The sequence below is a fragment of the Balaenoptera ricei genome, chromosome 1, assembly GCF_028023285.1.
Source record: "Balaenoptera ricei isolate mBalRic1 chromosome 1, mBalRic1.hap2, whole genome shotgun sequence".
Classification (NCBI taxonomy): Eukaryota; Metazoa; Chordata; class Mammalia; order Artiodactyla; family Balaenopteridae; genus Balaenoptera; species Balaenoptera ricei.
The window spans coordinates 115,900,330-115,919,615 of NC_082639.1; the positions used below are offsets into that span (position 1 = coordinate 115,900,330).

Consider the following 19,286-nt stretch of genomic DNA (forward strand, 5'->3'; position numbering starts at 1 on the left):
TTACACACTGAACGTAAGCTTCATGAAGGCAGAGATTGTGTTTGTTCTATGTGTGTCTATTCAACGTTTTATTTATTTATTTATTGGCCACACCACACAGCTTGTGGGATCTCAGCTTCCTGACCAGGGACTGAACACAGGCCAGGGTAGTGAAAGCCCGGAATCCTAACCACTAGGTCACCAGGGAACTCCCATTCATGCTATATTTTTATTGCCTGATACAATGCCTGTAGTAGAGAAGATATTCAGTACAGTTTTTCAAATGGATATAAATATTTTTTTTCCTGCCTATACTTGTCTGGAGGGTTTTATTATGGTTATTGAACTTGCTCTTTTTGTTTTGAAACCCAAGCACAAGACCCTTTCTTACCTCCATTAGAGTGCATCTTGTGAGATTCAATCTATTTTCCTAGTGCTTTCTGATGCTTTTAGATTCTGATTCTGCCCTCTGCCCTTTTGTGTATTCCTCCCAACTTTATCCACAGATTTTACAGGTATACTATTTAGGTTCTCCTCCAGGTTATTAGGTCCACTGTTGATTGAGTAGAGACCACTCTGACAGACCCCTAGATCCTTTTTTTGAAAGTCATTTTGAAATAAACATTCTTTAGGAAAAGTTATTTTTATACCTATAAGCTGTCCTAACAATACTCTCACCCAACCCACATTTTTCCTTTTCTCCCCAGGTATATCCAGGGCATGTTCATAGGATTGGGATCCTGTAGGCAAAAGGAAATAGATGGTAAGAAGCCCTGATAATAATTGAGTAGAGCTAAGAAAAGCATTGTGTAAAACATCAAAGGACACTGTCTCAGAATCAGAATCATCAGTGGGGAGATGCCTAATTAAAAACCAACATGAAAATGGTAAGTGACCACTTATTAGTTTGTCCTGAGAATATAATTTGTCCTAAGATTATAATTTAATCAACTTAATGCTTACCAGTCTATACATTATAGGATAACATGTAAATACTGTAGGGAAGGGGTGGGCAAACTTTATTAGAGCCAGATAGAAAATATTTTACGCTTTTCAGGCCCTATGTCTCTGTCATAACTACTCAACTCTGTGGCTGCAGCACAAAAGTAGCCATGGACAATATGTAAATAAATGTATGTGGCTGTGTTCCAGCAAAGTTTGTTTCCAAAAACAGGCTATATACCTGATTTGGTCCATGGGCCATAGTTGGATCCAGGGCTGTAGCTTGGGAACCTTTTTTATGCGCACGCACGTACACACACACACACAAACATACACACTATGTTGAATGACTTTTCTCTGACTCTAGTGTTTTGAGACTGCTTCCATTTGTCATGATCCCTGAAAAGATATCTTTCCCTACTGAGAAAGTAATCATTCTGCAAAAATGCCTTAAGTGAATGTAGAGCAAATAGATATTCTTCTACGAGTTTTTCTTATTTAGGCTTCTATGCAACTAACAAATGTAGAATTTTAGAGAGCCACGCCCTGCCTCGCAGAACTGGAAGGCAGTGCCCTTTAAATGACTTATAGATGGCAGAGATAATACCAGCAAACCCTGCTAGGAGCAGTGATCACAGTGAAATGTCATCTAAGCCCCCTTTAGAGGAAGGAAAAACTGGCATATTAAGATGATGGGGGTTTCCACCAGACATCAAGTGAGTCAGAAGGAAATAAACTATAAGGAGGAAAGGAAAGAAATAAACTATAAGAAGGAAATAAACTATAATTGAAAGGAAACTCTAAAGCCATCACTTGGACCTCAAAGTTTGTTTAGAAACTCTTTTCTAAATCTCTTGATTATTATAAATAGGAGAAGCATAAGAATACAGTTATATAAGCCCCCCAAAACTAGACAATTGTGCATACTAATCAAATTGAAGCAAAGTTCTTCAATAAGATTAATGTTGACTCTGCTTAGAAGTCTACCATAAGCACAGACCACATCTGTTTTGCTTTTACGAATTCAGGGAAAGAAACAGGACTGTATTGCTGTTAATTTTTATTATGCACATAAAACTTAAGCTTTCATTTTTTCATGAGCTATAAAATATTATTTGGTAGATTCTAGGATGTCATAAAGCATGTCCAATATGAAAGATTAAGAATGGTCATAACTCGTTTTTGTAGTTAGTCCTTTCAGATGTATCTGATTTCCCCACACACAAAAAGAGTTTAACCTTTGTTTTTACAAGAAGAAAGATTATAAAAATTCAAAACAGCTTTTAATTTCTAAAGGAATAATCACATTAACTTCCACCCTTCTGTTTGAGTTTGTAGGAATCTAAAAAAATTAATTCTTTTAGCAAGTTTTAAACTGAGCATTATGTGGAACTTTCTATAAACTTGTGACAGGCACCCTATAATCTACTGTTCAGGATTCCAATCTCTGAATATTTTTCAGCTTCTCATATGGAATATACATTCCGACATGGCCCATTTTAGTTCTGTTTCTAAAAGAAACACTAGAGAAAAGCATCACATTCAAAAGAATTCTTTACCATATAAATCAAAGCTTAAATTATAATTTATTCTAATACTGTCACCTTCATAGGCCACTGAGTATAACTAAATTATCTTGTAAATCTGACTCACTTGATGCCTGGTGGAAACCCCCATCACGCTAATGTGCCACCTTTTCTATTCTTTCTTTTTCTTGAATGTCATGACTATTCTTGACCTTGGGAAAAATTGTCAAATTCCATGCACACCGCTTTTGGAATTCATATGAGATTTTGTTTTATTAATAGGCCAATTTAGAGAGAAGAAATATTTTTCTAATATTGATGTCCCATCCATGAATGTGTTCTGTATCATCACATATAAAAGAGCTATATAATGACTTTAAATACAAATTTATGAGTTTTCAAAAAAGTTTTGAATATCTTTTTTTTTTTTTTGTATACAGCAGGTTCTTATTAGTCATCAGTTTTATACACATCAGTGTATACATGTCAATCCCAATCTCCCAATTCTTCACACCACCACCCCCACCCTCCGCGGCTTTCCCCCCTTGGTGTCCATACGTTTGTTCTCTACATCTGTGTCTCAATTACTGCCCTGCAAACCGGTTCATCTGTACCATTTTTCTAGGTTCCACATATATGCGTTAATATAAGATATTTATTTTTCTCTTTCTGACTCACTTCACTCTGTATGACAGTCTCTAGATCCGTCCACGTCTCTACAAGAGACCAAATTTCGTTCCTTTTTATGGCTGAGTTTGAATATCTTTTAAGTACTATATATATATTATAAATTGTCTCTTTCATTGTATTTTATGATTGTTGCTGTTATACAATAATACAGTTGTTTTTGTTTTTTTTTCATTGAGTAGTATCTAGCAAGCTGGTCAACCATAATGATGCTAATAATTTATCCATGGTTATCTATGCTTCAACATAAATACCATCTAAAAATAATTAAAGTTTTATCCAGTATTTATACTTTTAATTTCTTTACTCTTTTTGCTTATTTGCTTCAATAGCCAGGAGCTCCTATAAAATGTTGACTAGAAATTGTATTATCCATTAATCTCATTTTGTTCTTGATCTTAAAAGAAATGCTTTTCACACATCACTATTAGTTATGCTGTATGATTTTAGAAAGTGCCCTTTATCAGGATAAGGAAGTCTTTTTTCATTTGTAATTTTATTATTGTTTCTTACTTTTTAATTATGAATTATTATTGAATGTTTTTTTATTCTTGAATCAAGAGATATTCATCATGGTTTTTCTTTTTTAATCTGTTAATATTATAAATCATATTATTCACTTTTCAAATGTTAAGTAAATCTTGCATGTCTGAGATAAACCAAATTCAGTTATCATCACTTAATATAGATCATTGAATTTGGTTTAGGATTATTTGGAGGGAGAATTTTGCATTGATGTTAATGAGCGAGAACGGCCTGTGATTATTTTCTTCATATGCTGGTTTTATTTATTTTGGAACCAGCAACCAGCAAGCTTCATAAAATGCTTTGCTGAATTGTACTTCCAGTATATTTGTTCTATTAATGAGTTCTATAAAAATAGGAATTACCTTTTTCTTCAATATTTGGTAGAACTCTCTTGTTAAGCCATCTGGGCCCAATGGTTTTTTTCTAGTAATATTTTTAACTTCTAATTCAATATTACTAAGATTTTCTACTGCTTTTGAAGTTGATATTGGTAATTTTCAATTTTCTGAAAATGAATCTAGCTAATTAAGTTTTTAATTACTTAACATATATTGTTAATACTATCATCTTATCACTTTAAACTTTGTAGTTTAAACCTGTAGTTAAATCAATTTTTTATTCTTATTATTTCCTATTTTTACTCCTCTCCCCCTTTTATTCTTTGTTAGTCTTGTCAGGGGTTTAATTTTTTTCCTAGAACCAACTTTTTGATTTATATATCCTCTTTGCTATATATTTATTTTTATTATATTAATTTCTGCTCCCATATTTATATTTTTCCTCCTTCTACTTTCTTTGCTTTTTCTCCCTAATATATTTTTCTAAGTGCCTAATTTGGATGTTTGCTTGACTAATCAATTTTGCACATTTTTTCTTTTATAATGTAAACATTTAAGGCTATGAATTTCTCTCGAAGAATCACTTTAGCTTTATCTTATCAGTTTTGAAATTATAATTTTTATTATTGTTCAGGGCTAAATGTTTTCTACTTTCTCTTATAATTTCATCTTAGATTCATAAGTTGTTTAGAAGTGTTTTTTTAATGTCAAACATAAGGATATTTACTAATTTAATTATATCATGAAACTAGTCTACAGTTTAGAAACTAGTCTACATAGTATTAATTCTCTTAACTGTGTTGAGACTTTTAATTTATTTTTTAGTTTTATTGACATATAATGGACAAATAGAAATTGTATATTTTTAAAGCATACAACTTGATGTTTCAATATAGGTGTACATTGTGAAATGATCACCACAATCAAGCTAATTAAAATATCCATTACCTCCCACAGTATGATTTTTCTCCCTTTCTCTCTTTTTTCCTTTCCTCCCTCCCTTCCTTCCTTTCTTTCCCTTTTTGTTATAAGAATTCTTAAGATCTACCCTGCCCTCTTAGCAAATTTCAAGCGCACAATACAGTATCATTAACTATGGTCACCAGGGTACAAATTTTCAGTAAGCCTTATATTATAGTTTAGCATTTGTTTAATTCGACATGAGCTTAAAGTCAATCTGTATTCTATGTTCCTTCAATGGAATATATATCTGCCTGGTATATATTTACTCTGGAGAGGGTTTTCAAACATCTTACTATGATAGTGGGTGTGTTAACTTTCCTTATGGTTCCCGCACCTGATTACCAAGAAACACTGAAAACCACAGCCCTCCTCCATGGGGACAAGTTCCTTCCACTCCATGGCAGAGAGCATAACACACAAACTAGGCAGGCTGGTTCCCAAGAATAGGAACAGAGAAAAGGGCTGGGCTACACCTGCCCAGTTCCTCTTCCAATTTCACCAGATTACATCAATGGCTCTCAGACTTGAACTTACTTCAAATCACCTTGTGTTTGGGGAAAGCTCAAAAAGGTTTAATGATTTGTTCACTGAGTCAAAGAACTAAAGAAATTACCTATAATTTCTTATTTTTAGAACTATATGACTGTAGGGAAAAAATACCTTTCTAATACTGACTATGCAGGCTCATATAAATCATATTTTAAAGGATTTTCTCTAGCTAACCTACATTTAAGTAAAAAAGTCATCTGTGACCTGATTCCTGGGTTCATACAGACTGAAAAATCCATAGTTGACAGGAATGGTAGGGAGGGTGAAGACTCAGCCAGCAGAATCAGACCCTCTGTTTTTTAAAATGCTGTTCTTTCTTCTTGCTCAGTAAAGTTAAACTTTTTGAATTGAGTTCAGATTCTTTACCTACTAACTGAATTTGGAAAGACATTCATCCATTTACCTGCTATTGGAGATCTAATGAGAAAATGGACACAAAATATTCAAGTATAAGTAAGAGCATGGTAAAATCATGGTTCTGGGAAGCAGAGAACCCACTCCTACTTTTGGAAAGGAGAGATGGCAAGAAGCCTAGAGCAGAAAGGCTCACCAGAGAAATCCTTGTTAAGTCTCATGGTAGTCATGTTCTCTAGAAGAAGGAGAGTTATTCTATGGGAAGAATAGTTTGTATGTCACTCCACACACATTTTCTCCCAGTAATATAAATTAAAATAAACACCAAGTTATCCTTGCAATAGAAATAAAGTATTTCAACATCATTAGTTCAGGACACCCTAAACTCATTTACTCAATCATTTCAAAAAATGCTGCCCAGGAGAATTCTTTTTAAAATGAGTTTTCCTTTTGTATTTTCAGTATAGTTGTGACGATGTTATCCTGATACAAAGAATCTCCAAGGGGGATACTACAGTTTCATGTCTTATTTGAAGAGAACTTTCAGAAAAGTACCAACCGAGTGCCTAGGGTTTTAGGATCCCAAAATCTGAGATTTGAGGAAAATGTCAGAATAAACTTCTATGAAACTTTTGTTTTCCTCATTCCTTTTCTGCCAATCCGTGCACTCCTTCCCTCCACTTTCTATGACCTCTACCATCACAGATATACACAAATTAAAATAGAAAAATCTATCTCTTGATATTAATCAATATGTTGCTGCTGGGGTATAGAGCATGTGTGTGTGTGTGTGTGTGTGTGTGTGTGTGTGTGTGTTTGAGAGAAAGAAGGCAATTGACTCTTCACAACAAAACTATAAGCTCTTTGAAAACAAATTGTGCCTCCTTTTTATATCTCTTCTTGGTTCCCAGACCTAGTTTTGCACTCAAAGAACCCTATCAATAATGTTGCCTTGTTGACTAACTGACGATTTCAAATTCAAAGAGCAGAATACATTTCTATAACTCACATTTAACCATCAGCACACCCAGGACCCTCATTTCTAACCCCCTGATCTTCCCAGTTAGAAAGTTAATTTTGAGATCCAGCTTTAAACATTCTTTTATGGTGGCTTCACCCAGAAACACTGAACTCCACGCTCTTATGAACCCTCATCCCATGGCTCACCGATCAACATCTAAACATTTACCCAAGAAGTTCTTTTACTTTTCCTTCTACTTAGCTCCTTTACTACTTTCTCAATGCTTCTCCAGGAATTCTATCTCGAGCAAAGTCTCACAGTCAGTTTTTTCCAAATTCTTTTAAACACAGTTATGTCTCTCTCTAAGTTCTAAGTCTACCTTGGTATTTGCACTTGCATCATTATTATTTGATTATTTTTTAAGCTATGTGATCTTTCACCCATATTAGACAAGTATGGGTTCAGAGGCCATATTTCTCCACCCTCTACAAATTTCCCAATTTGTCCCTATCTAAGACCTCAAACCATTTAAATTGGTATATGCACTATATTTAACAAATTATTTGACTAGTTGATTGACTAAGCAACTAAAGCCTACCCTTACCGAATGAATGGCCTATGGATTGATCCTCAGAGTCTCTTCAACATAGCCCTTATCCTTTGGGTGACACTCATGACAGCCTCCCTCACTTCCTTGTTGCTGAGAGTATAAATAATGAGGTTGAGAAAAGGAGTAAGAAAAGTGTACACCAAGGCAATAAGCTTGTCAGTGCCTTCAGGGTGACTCTCAGGTGGCCCTACATAGACAATGAAGGCAGAGCCAAAGAATAGCGCTACTGCAGTTATACGGGAGGAACAGGTGGAAAAGGCCTTGGCATGATTGGCAGCTGAAGGCAGCTTCAGCACAGCTCTAAGGATACAGTCCTAAAATGAGCACAAGTTTGCATGCATTGATAATGCCAATCACTGCAATGTGGACTTTAACATGCCAGCTTGTGTCCACACATGCCAACTTCATTAATGGTGCCAAGTCACAAAAGTAATGAGCCAACTCTTTTAAACAGAAGGGCAGAGTGGTTGTGAGGCTGGCTGGCACAAGTGCAGCTGAGAAGCCAGCCACCCAAGTGGGCCCTGCTAGCCATAACTGTACCTGTCTGCTCATGAGTGCATGTTAGTGGAGTGGGCGACAGATGGCAAGGTAGCGGTCCAGCGCCATGACACCCAACAGTTAGCACTCAGTCATGCCCAAGGAATGGAAGACCTATAGCTGGACACAGCACACAGTTGATGAGATGGGTGAATGCCCATGGAACAAGGTATGCAGCAGCATGGGAACTGTGATGCTGACATATCAGAGTTCCAAGAAGGAGCGGACACTGATGAAGAACTACATGGGACATGTGGACAATCCAGAATCTGTCTGAATCAGGACAATGATAAACAAATTCCCTGCCAGGGTGAGGAGATAGATGCACAGTGTCCCCAAGAAAGCAAGAGGTCACAGGGTTCCAGTGGTAGTGAAACCAGCTAGGAGAAAATTCTGGGTCCATGTGTGATTGACATGATCCATGATTCCTAGGAGCAAGGGGTAAAGACAGAAGATTAACAACATCAGGATTTTTCCTCTATACAGAAAATTTTCCTAGGGTCAAGAACACTGAATGTGAGCACCTGAAAGGAACTTAACATTATCTAAGCAATGTTCCTCACTTTGCAATAGAGGAGTTGCAGTCCTGAAGGTACACATGGTTGGAACTGTTGTTGACAGTGTTGGAACTAGAAACCAAGGCTCCTGAGGCCAGTTCAGTCCTTTTCTATGCTATAATACTGTGCTCTAGTTACTCCAGAAACTGACTTTCTTCCCTACTCCATCATCAGGAAACAAGAAACACCTAACTACTGGTTGAAAATAGCTATAACAAGGGATGATGGAGAGAGTAGAGGAAATAGACAACAGTCTCCAAACTTAAAGCAAAACTGTCATTTATTAAGTTCTGCAGACAGGAAGATATAGAGAAGCATGCATAAAGCTGAGGGCCAATTCTCTTAGTACCTTAAGATTACAAACTTTAAGAAATATACCTTTATGTAAGGTATATTTAAATCTAAAACTGAATATATATATGTATCTATAACTGAATCACTTTGCTGTACAGTACACACTTTGTGTGCTGAAACTAACACAATATCATAAATCAACTATACTTCAATTTTTTGTGTACATATATATAAAGGAAACTGAAGAGATAAGAAAATCCTTACCTCTATCCTTCTTATAGTTTTTAATGATTAAAAAACAGCAATATAGGGCTTTGGAGAAGAGAGAAAAATTATCCCCTAAAACTGACTGCTGAGGCCTCTTTCAGGAATCCCCTCTAGAGTTTATAGACTAGTTTTCTAAGGAGTAGGAAAAAAAAAAAAAAAAAACAGAAGGGAAATAAAAGAAACACAGAATTTCTGAGAACAGTCCCTGAAGTCTCACGTCCATGGTGCCTGATGATAGCTCACTTAAGAGTTTCATTCCTTTGAAAGATGATCTCCAAAGGAGAAATGCACTGGGAATTCTCAAGGAGGAAAACCATGAAGTCAGAACACCCAAGCAAGAAGTTCTATAGTATTTAAAAAAGAAAAAGTCTTCCTTTAAGTCAGGGATTTGGTTTTGAGAACTTGCTCTGTCACTAACTGGCAGTGCACTGTCGGCTAAGCAACTTCTTGCATAACCTCAACTTCTTTTTCTCTAACACGAAAATGTTTGAATAGATGTTTTCTAAAACTCTTACAACACAGATAACTTATAGTTCCCTAAAATCACTGAAAATGTTTCTGGGTGGTGGGGGACATTAACACCATGGTTCCTAGCATTTTCCTCTCATAGCCTAACAGACCTCACCTAGGAAATGTCAAAGTGCTCCCCTACTCCTCTTCTTCAGCATCTCTTATCTCTGATGCACCATCCAAAACCATTACCTGTTTGGATGAAATTAACACTTGTTATATCTTCCTCAGCATCCTTTCACCCCAAAACACTTCTCTACTTATATCTCATGTTCCTGGAGATGCTAGTCTCCCAGGGGATGCTTACAATGCGTTCAATGGTATTGCTGCATGTAACTAGCTCTCGGTAGGGGTTCCTCTGGGGCAGGATATTGGGCACAGGAAAGTGAAGCAGAGTAGCTCTATTTCTTAAATGACTTTTCTCCACCCTGCAACCCTGACTGTTGAGCTCTGGGATCAATTCTCAGGGACATTGTCTTTCTAGGCCACTAGAACTTTGTGAAAATTCCATATAGCTTTCTATAGAAAGAGACAACCCATCTTGCATAATCTTATGTACACAAATAGTGTACACACTGAGTGCCCCAGAAGTGAGTTTCATCTTCTTGAAAACTGCATTGCATGGAGACTGCTCAGTTTCATTTCCACTCAACTCCAGTAATAAGAGCTAGGTGACCTAGGAAGAGTAAATCATCAATTTGTCCACTACTAACCTACTACACTATAAACATCAGCGGCACCATCACTTCTGCTTTGACTCTCTTCATCCCTGTGACAATCATCACCACCACTACCTTCTCCATGTCCAGTATCATTTATTCATTGATTCAATCATTATTGAATATTTACCGTGTGCCAAATACTATTCTAAACCAACACAACCACCAGTATTCCTACTCGCTATCATCATTTATACCACCACTGCCATTATAATTATATGGAACGTCTACATAACGTTTATTCAGTTTTCCATCATCGTTGTCATTTTTATTACCATCAGCATCATCTTGATAAAAGTCCTGCAGTCAGCATACAAATTCTGACCTTGACTGGGCATTATACATAAGCATGGACTGCATGGATATAATGGTCATATAAGTAACAGATTGAAAGAATTAATCCACTGGAGAATAGTAGATTTGCACCATTGGCCGATGCAAATGTGGCTTCACATTTAGGAATCAGAGGCAGAGGACAAGATAATAACAAAATTAAATTGGCTATCAGAACATTAATCATGGAATATTTGCAGATAGACCACATAAACCTAAGAGAAACCATTAAATCTCCTCAAATCAGCCAGGAAAATCTTCCTGTGAGAGCTGGAGTTGTTTTAACAACAGAAAAGTGTGATATTTGTTTTTGAGAGTTTTGCTTTAGAAAATAATGTAACCTCAAGATTGGAAGAATCTGTCCTTGAGTAAAATTTTTTTCAGATGCTTGGGCATTTAGAGGTTCTTGTTCCATATTTTCTAACCTTGTGCATAGATTCCACTTCAAGTGAAACGCCTGACAGTTCTCCAGGATAAATAGTTGCAACTACCATTTGATGAAATTGCTACATCCCTCACATTCCCGAATACAAAAACACCCCAGTTTGCAGCCTTGTTTATGGAGCTATAAGGCAGATTCTGGGACAGACTTCACCCATGCTTTTCAGTGTTCAATTGTATATAATCCTGGCTTGCACCAAACGAGTATATAATGGCTGTGCATTTGCCTTCAGAAAGCAATCAATGTAATACAAATATGTGTTTATAAGAAGCTCAAACACAAACCAAAATCAATGCAAAACATATATTCAAAATATTTAGCACTGTAATGAATAAGGAATGAGGTGTTTGACCTGAAAGTAGCATGAAGAGGGAAAATAAAAGTTGAAGCATTTCAAGTTTAGGTCTTGCTTAGCTAAGCAAATTGTTTATTTTCCTCTCATGTCATCCCCCACCAGTAAAACATGCTCAATTAACACTTATTCTGTATTAGAAATGGAGCAAAAGAAAAGAACAAGGTCTGATGCTTCCATTAAGAAATTCATGATTTAGCAAAAGAGGCAACAAAGAATGTCTATTAGAGTGTTAAGAGAAGAAAACATTATCTCAAATGTCAACATTGTACAATGATTACTAACATTTGAAAAAAAGCCTATATTACAGGAAATTATTAGAAAGGAATAGATGAATAGTTGTTTTAAAATAATTTTATAAGTGATTTAGAATTTTTATTTATCTATATATTCTATATTATGTATATATTTATATGGAATATTGTTTTCCAAGAGAAAAAATGTGATGATCCAAAGGTTAGAAAAGGAGTTACCAAAGGCAGCTTAAATAGTGTGTGGAGAGGGGAAACCAGTGATTCTGTTATTCATTCATGAAATATATTTATTAAATGCTTCCTATTTCACACACCTCTTACTGAGCAAAGTATAAGATGCATAAATCATAATCCCTTTCCTCAAGATACTTAATTTGGAGTGTGGGTGATCAATCCCCAAATAGGCATTTATAAAACAATAAGGGCACTTAAATACATGAAAAGATATTCATCTTAACTAATAATGATACATGCAACTTTAAACTGCATTGAAATACTTTTATTGCCTTCAGACTTACAGAGATCCAGAAGTTTAAAAACACGCTTTATTGGGAAAACTGCAGGGAAACAGACAATTTCATACATTGCTCATAGGAGTACAAAACAGCAAAATAAATTTGGAGGAAATTTGAGCAATCTTTATGCAAACTACACATTCACCTGTGCCCAGCAATCCTACTTCTAGGAATTCATCTTGAAGATATGTATATGAAATGATGTATACACAGGGTTATTCATTATAGTTCTGTTTGTAATAGTGAGACTGGAACAACCCATGAGCCTTTCAGTAGGGGACTGGTTAAATTAAACACACAATGGAACACCATGGAACTGTTTATCAAAATGAGAAAGCACTTTCTACAGTGATAGGAAATTGTCTCCATGGGGCTTATAAGAATACTCATATTTACTTGTTTTTACATAAAGAAACACCACACTGTTGTAGGAAACACTGATGAAAGTTGTTTCCTATTGTGGAGAGTAGGGCTGGCACGGGACCAGTGGGCCTGGGTTGGAGAAATACTTTTTACATATACTTTTTTATGAATTATTTTGATTTTTTAATAATGTAGGTATATTATCTATTGAAACCAATGTGTTTATTCTTAAAATATATGTCAATACAGTGGCATAGTGCAATCATACATCCTGGTTTGCTCAAGTGAGTTCTAGTTAATACCTGTTGTCCCAGGATAATTATTAATAGTGCCCTGCTTTATTCTTAAAAACATTTGGGCTTTACTTCGATGATAAACTGAATATACATCCTATGTGATAGAATGTTAACTTTGATACTACTGCAGAATTTGCAATCAGAGTTGATATTATATATATAACTTCTTCTAGAGTGATAAACTGCTGTCAACATGGAAAAAGGAAAAGGTGACCCTGAGGGATCCACCCCAGCGTGTCACATTCATACATTGCTTCTGACTTCTTTTCACATCTTAGCAAATTTTAAAAAGTGTTAATAAAGTCTGCTTAAATGCAAACTGTCCAGAGTCTGTAATTTCCTCAGGCTCTATCTTATCACTCAAAGGGTAAGGTAGAGGGAGATGGGCAACTCAGCTCACCTAATACCTATGTTTGTTGGGAAGCTCTGCCCTAAGGAAGGTCTGAAGGGAAGGACCTCAGAAGGTTTAGAGAACAAAAGATTGTGAAGTAAAGAGTAAGATGAGTTTGAAGCACTGAGTTGATCTAAAAAAGAGTAGTGACTCCTGGTGGGGTTATAGAAAGGACACAATCTCTGTCATCTCATTTGATCCTTAGAAGTCCATTCTTTCATTCACTATTTTGTTCACTTATTCATAAATGAAAGAATACACCAGGCTCCATACCAGAAATCACTGGTGAAATATATGCTACCTTGAGTTGTAAGATGTCTCCACAATAGGATTGTAAGTCCTCAAGCTCACTACGCAGTATTGATTAATGTGACCCAAGAAATTGTCAGTGATTCTTTTGGACGGCCACCTGGGAATGTGCTGACTGAATAGTAATTTGCTAACCCCATGACCACCCCAATAAAGACAAGCTGAGATAACCACAGTGTAGGAGAACAGAAAGAGTAAGAAGAGGATAAGGGCCCCAAAGCCATGCATTAAGGGATAGTATAAATTTCACAAGGGCAAGGAGAAACACACAGGATGTCTAGGGTGATTTTGAACACCTAAGCCCAAGGAAGATGTTCAGTTTGGAGTATTATCAATTCTACTGGCCCACAGATGTGACAAAAGTGTGAGATATGTGTAAAATCAGGCATACCTAAGGGAAGAAATTCTCCTTGAAAAAATTTATGTGACAAATTTGAAGTAATAATGACTATCTCATATGTAGTGTTAATTATTCTATATGTTTTATGTGTATAAAATAATTTAATCCTCAAAAGAATTCTTTGAATGAGGTTTTACTGCTGTCCCCATTTTACAGATGAAGGAACATCTTACAGATGGAAAACAGGAAGATTAAGTGAATTGTTCAAGGTTGTGCAGAAAGAAAGTGGTAGAGATGATGATTGAATCCAGGTACCAGTCTTCAAAATCCCTTCTCTGGCCAATACACAGCCCTTCCTCTAGAATAGTAAAGATTTTATTATTTATGGAGTACCTCAAGCTTCAGGAACATTTAAGTATTGATCACTTTACATGTTTCATTTCCTTTAATCTTTATAGGACTGTGTGGTAGAGATCATTATAAATAGTTTGCTTTTAAATATGAGGAAACTTTTAAATATGAGGTTGCTCAGACAGAGGTTAAGTTTTTTTTTATTTGGAATCATATAGCCAAACAGCAACAAAACTGGGATTTGGACCAACACTATTTCCTCTATATTCTGTTTATTCATATCTTACTCCTCCAGGTGGAGTTTGGATCTTGCTTTCTTTACAAGTGTTGCAATTGTGGAATAATAACTCCCTAAGCAGAAAGGAATGTGCTCAGTCACCCACTTCTTACTCTCATTTGGCAAAGAGAGAGAATGAGGCTGAGGAAGCCTTGCCAAGGTCACCCAGCCCACTGGAGTGGATCTGGGATTGAATCCACGTCCAGGAACATTTCTAATTTCATTTTTGCATAAGAACAATTAAAAACATTCTCATAAAGAATATTCATGATCCATACAGTGACCTGTCTCTGCCAAACTCTGGTCTTGTCTTAGTCCCTAATAAGCTGTGCATCTTTGGTAGTTCATGTCACCTCCTTGGCCCTCAGTTCTCTCATCTGAAAAAGTGAGAAGGCGAAACTGAATCATCTCAGTAGAGGAATTGCTTGAGGAGCCAGGGTAGAAAAGAGGGCACAGGGAGTGGCCAGGGCTTTGGGTTCCCATTTCTACTTTCTATTTCAATCTGTTTTCTTCTTTGTACTCATCTATTTTATGTATTATGGTTCTAATGCTGTATGTTTGTTTGAAAATATGAGATCAGATGATTTCCTGGTGTCTTCTTTGATATGTCAAGAATGCTGCATCTGCTTCGTGCTAGGGTTACACAGCAATTGCTGAACTAACGTAAAGAAGGAAAGAGTATTCCTCATTCCAGGACACCTGCCTACCTGTGGCAGACATAGACAAGGGTGCATTCTGAACAGGTAGTATAAATCTGTGCACTTAACAAAAGAGTCAACAAGACTAGCGCCTCAGCATACAGATTAAGGTCCAGGAACCCAGGGCTGGATGATGGCATAACTTAACTAAAAACTCCTACCAATGGTGAGGGGCAGAGCAAATGGGGAAATTGGAAGAGGATCTGAGACCCCTGACATACTAATGAATCTTCTCTTTCTGCTGTTGCACACAGAAACTGGGTACTGTAGTTTAAGAGACTAAGGACGAGTCTTTTGGTAGATCCAGATGCCACAGGTCAGGGAAGGTAAAATCAGGGTAATGGTGACCTCTAACATTTTCTGAATCTACTATCTCTAATTGCACCTCCCATTTATTCCCCTTGTATGCCTTCCTTTCCATCTGTTACTAATTATTGAACCCATCTCCCTACCTGTCCTATACTAGTGTTTATATAAAATTTTCTCCTCCCCGTCCCCTCACCTAGGCATGATCACTAGATGCATCATTTTTGCTATGATCCTAAACTAGTCACATAGCCTTTCTGAGCCTCAGTTTCCTCATGCAGTATAAGTTTATATACCCATTATTGTGGACACTCAATAGATAGTATTACTGCTATTACTACTAATTTGTTGGTGGTAAATATATAGGTATCAAATTAAATTACTGATGGTTAGTCTAAATGGGCTGAAATGTTAAGCAATTTCGAATGTCATTTCACCTGATCTTAACTAATAAGGGCTAGAAATCCACCAAAACAGTGAGGTCAGTCTCTGTACAAGGTAGGCCTCAGGCCCCTATTTAAAAAATGGAGAATAATAACATTTATCCTGTCCTTCCTTGCCTCAGTGGGGAGGCGCTGCTGCAGTGTGGGAGTGCTTGGTGAAGATGAAAGAGCTGTACCAATGTGTGGGGTCTGTAGGAATTCTGTATGTGGGAAGGAGTCCAGACAGCATGGGCACCTCTGCTCAGAGGACCAACAACACAAGATGACCCTGGAAATCTTTGAGCAGCGTGTCCAACACAAGTCAGCTATTCCCTTCCTTCTCAGTTAGATCTCAGGCAGTTGTAGTGAACTTCCATACCCTTAGCCAGCCTAGGCTTTTCCTTCTACTTCCCTTTGGTCAAGCAGAGGAGCCTTGGGGGCACCGCTGAATTATCACTGCCACACACAGCTTGTTTGAAGGACCTGGTTACGGAGGTATCCCATAGGGAAACATGAGAGGCAGGCTATCCAGCTAAGGAAATCTTCCCACAAAACTTTTCTTCTGAGCAACTCGGGAACAGAGTACGTGCTAACAAGTTTGCTAATGAGAAGGCAAACAAGCTGTTTAGTGGAGCTGGGAAAGCCAGAGGGTGAGGCCAGGGAACTATTCCCAGGAGGGGATGCGCCTGCTTAATGAAGCAGAGCCTCAACTTTAGTGATAATCAGCAGTTTCTCTGCAGAGGCTTCCCCCTGCCTGAGTTGAGGAGCAGGGAGCTTTGGGGAGGCCTCAGTTGTCTCCTCTTGCCTCCCTCAATGACTACTAATTGGGAATGTGAGAATGCAGAGCAGGATGTCAAAAAAAGCAGCTCTAAGATATGGTCCTCCTAGGAGCCCTTTCTCCAGGCCTGTGGGAGACACCAGCCTCCCAGCTTTGCCTGAACCATGCATAAGGGCATCTGTTCCCTACATTCATAGGAGGCACTGTGGAGGTAGAGTGGAAGTCAGGAGGCCTGAGTTTTAACCGAGGCTCTGCCACAAACTACTTCTGACTCAAAGTGGGTCACACACCTTCCCTGACCTATATACTATTTTTTTTTGACCTGTACTACTTTTAATATATAAAATATGGAGACTGGACTTCATGAATTAAAGAAACATGGTTTCTTTGAGCTGTGATGTGGGTTTCATTCTGATAGCCCCGGTAACAGCATCAAGAAACAAGAGTGTAGTAGCCTCACTTCTGCTAAAAAAAAAAAAAAAAAAAAAAAAAAAAAAAAAGTTTATTGGGTGTAAAGGAGGTAAAGGGAGAAGTAAGGAATATGAGAGTAAGATAAATATATGCCCCAAGAGACACCACGCCCCAACAAAAGAGGGGTGTATACCGTCTAGGTTCAGACAAAGGAAGGTGTTACCACACTTCCTTGCACTTTCAGAACATTTTTTAAACTCTCATTTCCTTTTTGGGAAAAAAAAAAATCCTATCATTTTCTTTTAGAAAAAAATAAAGCAGTTCTAACCATCTTCCTGTCTGCACTTCTCTGCTTGTCTACATACCTATAGACACATATATGGCACTATGACTCTCAGACAGTACCAGAAAATCAGAACCACAAGTGCAATTTTCAGTGTTGGTAATAATATAAAGAACATGCAGTAAGAAATCCCTGGGTTTGAATCAGCAGTTGTAAAATCACAATCACAAATCGGTGGTTGTAAAATGTAGTGCAATTTAGATAACCCCTTTTTGCCTCATTTGCAAAACTGAAATTGTTAATAGCACCTATCTTTTAGGTTGTTGAAGAATTAAGATAATTTATGTTGGAATTGTCAACTACAAATTGACACTTGCCATTGGCACTTGCCATCTACCTCTGTAAGGATTAAACCATGTGCTGCTTCAGCTGCTGACTTTCAACACCCCCCTGGAAGGAGCAGAAATGAGGCACCAGTTAAGTGCTACAAGAATAAAATCTAACTTTGTTGATTGCTATTATTATTAGCATTATAGTTACATGTCTAATACCTAATAGAACCAAGGACATGACTCCTAAATCCACAAGAGGAATTCAACAAAGAGCTGAAATCTCAGTCTTAGTTCTGTAGTCACAGTGTCCCTTCAAAAGCCCTGCAACCACTCATAGACCAAGCTGCTTAAAAGTGGTCAGAACCACTTCAGACACTTACTCAGACTTAGTTATCTTTGAGGATTTGAACTCTTCTTCTAATAAAGGGCAAGCAGACCAGAATGTGGTTGTAAACATGATGGTGGGAGAGATGGAAAAGGAATCTTTCTATGAATAAGTAGAATTGTTTAGGATGAATTTGATTAGGAGTTGTCTGCTGGATACCAGAATTCCTGCACCATATACAAGTTGCCTCTCTCCCTTTCAAATTATTTCCCAGTATTTCCTACTCCTGAATAACAGGAGATCACTGATTCATTCATTAGTTCATTCATCCAGTATTTATTGAGCACCTACTATGTGCTAGACACTTACTGACTATGTGTAGGTACTAGTAAAACTGGCCATTTTTACATGATAAATATTTTCTAATTATTTAAGTTGCGCTTGAGAAGAGTTTATAAATGTTGGATTCAAAACGTCATAGGTCAAATAAAGTTTCTTAAGTTGTTAACTGTGTTAGTCAATCTTCTGAATCTTAATCATAACTATTTTTTTTAGCCTTGTTGTTTCAACAATTGAGAGAGATATGATGAAATCTCCAGCTGTAATGGTAGTTTTGTCAATTTCTCATTGTAGTTCTTTTGAATTCTTCCATATATTTTTATATAGTTTACATATATTCAGGTTTCCCCCACTCTCTGAGAGTGTTGCTATGAAACCTTTCATAAGCCAAAATGGCGTAAAGCAAAGACCGTCCCCCACTTTCCAAAAGTTTGCCTTTCACCACTGCACTTTTACCAATAGACCTATATTAGTACCTTTTTTGCTAACTGAAAAAAATCCAAAGAGGATTTTCACTTTTACAAAAAAAGCCGTTACCGCACAAATGTAGGTCTTTGGTAAAAGTGGCATAATGTGAACTTTTGGAAAGCAGAGGATACCTGTAAATACAAGTATATATACTATGTAAATAAAGGGAAAGAAAAATTACTATATGTTGCCATATTGAGCAATGTAAAGTAATAACAAGTTTTGTATATGTGTGTATATATATATATACACACATATATATATAATGTAAATACATAAATTATATTTTCTCAGGGGTTGAATATGTTGTCATTATGTAGTGAAACTCTATCTGTACTGATATTTTTTTCTAAAAATCTATTTAAAGCTACACTACTATA

The 19,286-nt window shown here is 36.8% G+C and overlaps 1 pseudogene; it reads right to left on the reverse strand.

The window, feature by feature from the left end:
* Window positions 1-7,457: 7,457 nt before the first annotated feature.
* LOC132352240 (olfactory receptor 10C1-like) lies at window positions 7,458-8,397 on the reverse strand (annotated as a pseudogene).
* Between the last annotated feature and the right edge of the window lie 10,889 nt (window positions 8,398-19,286).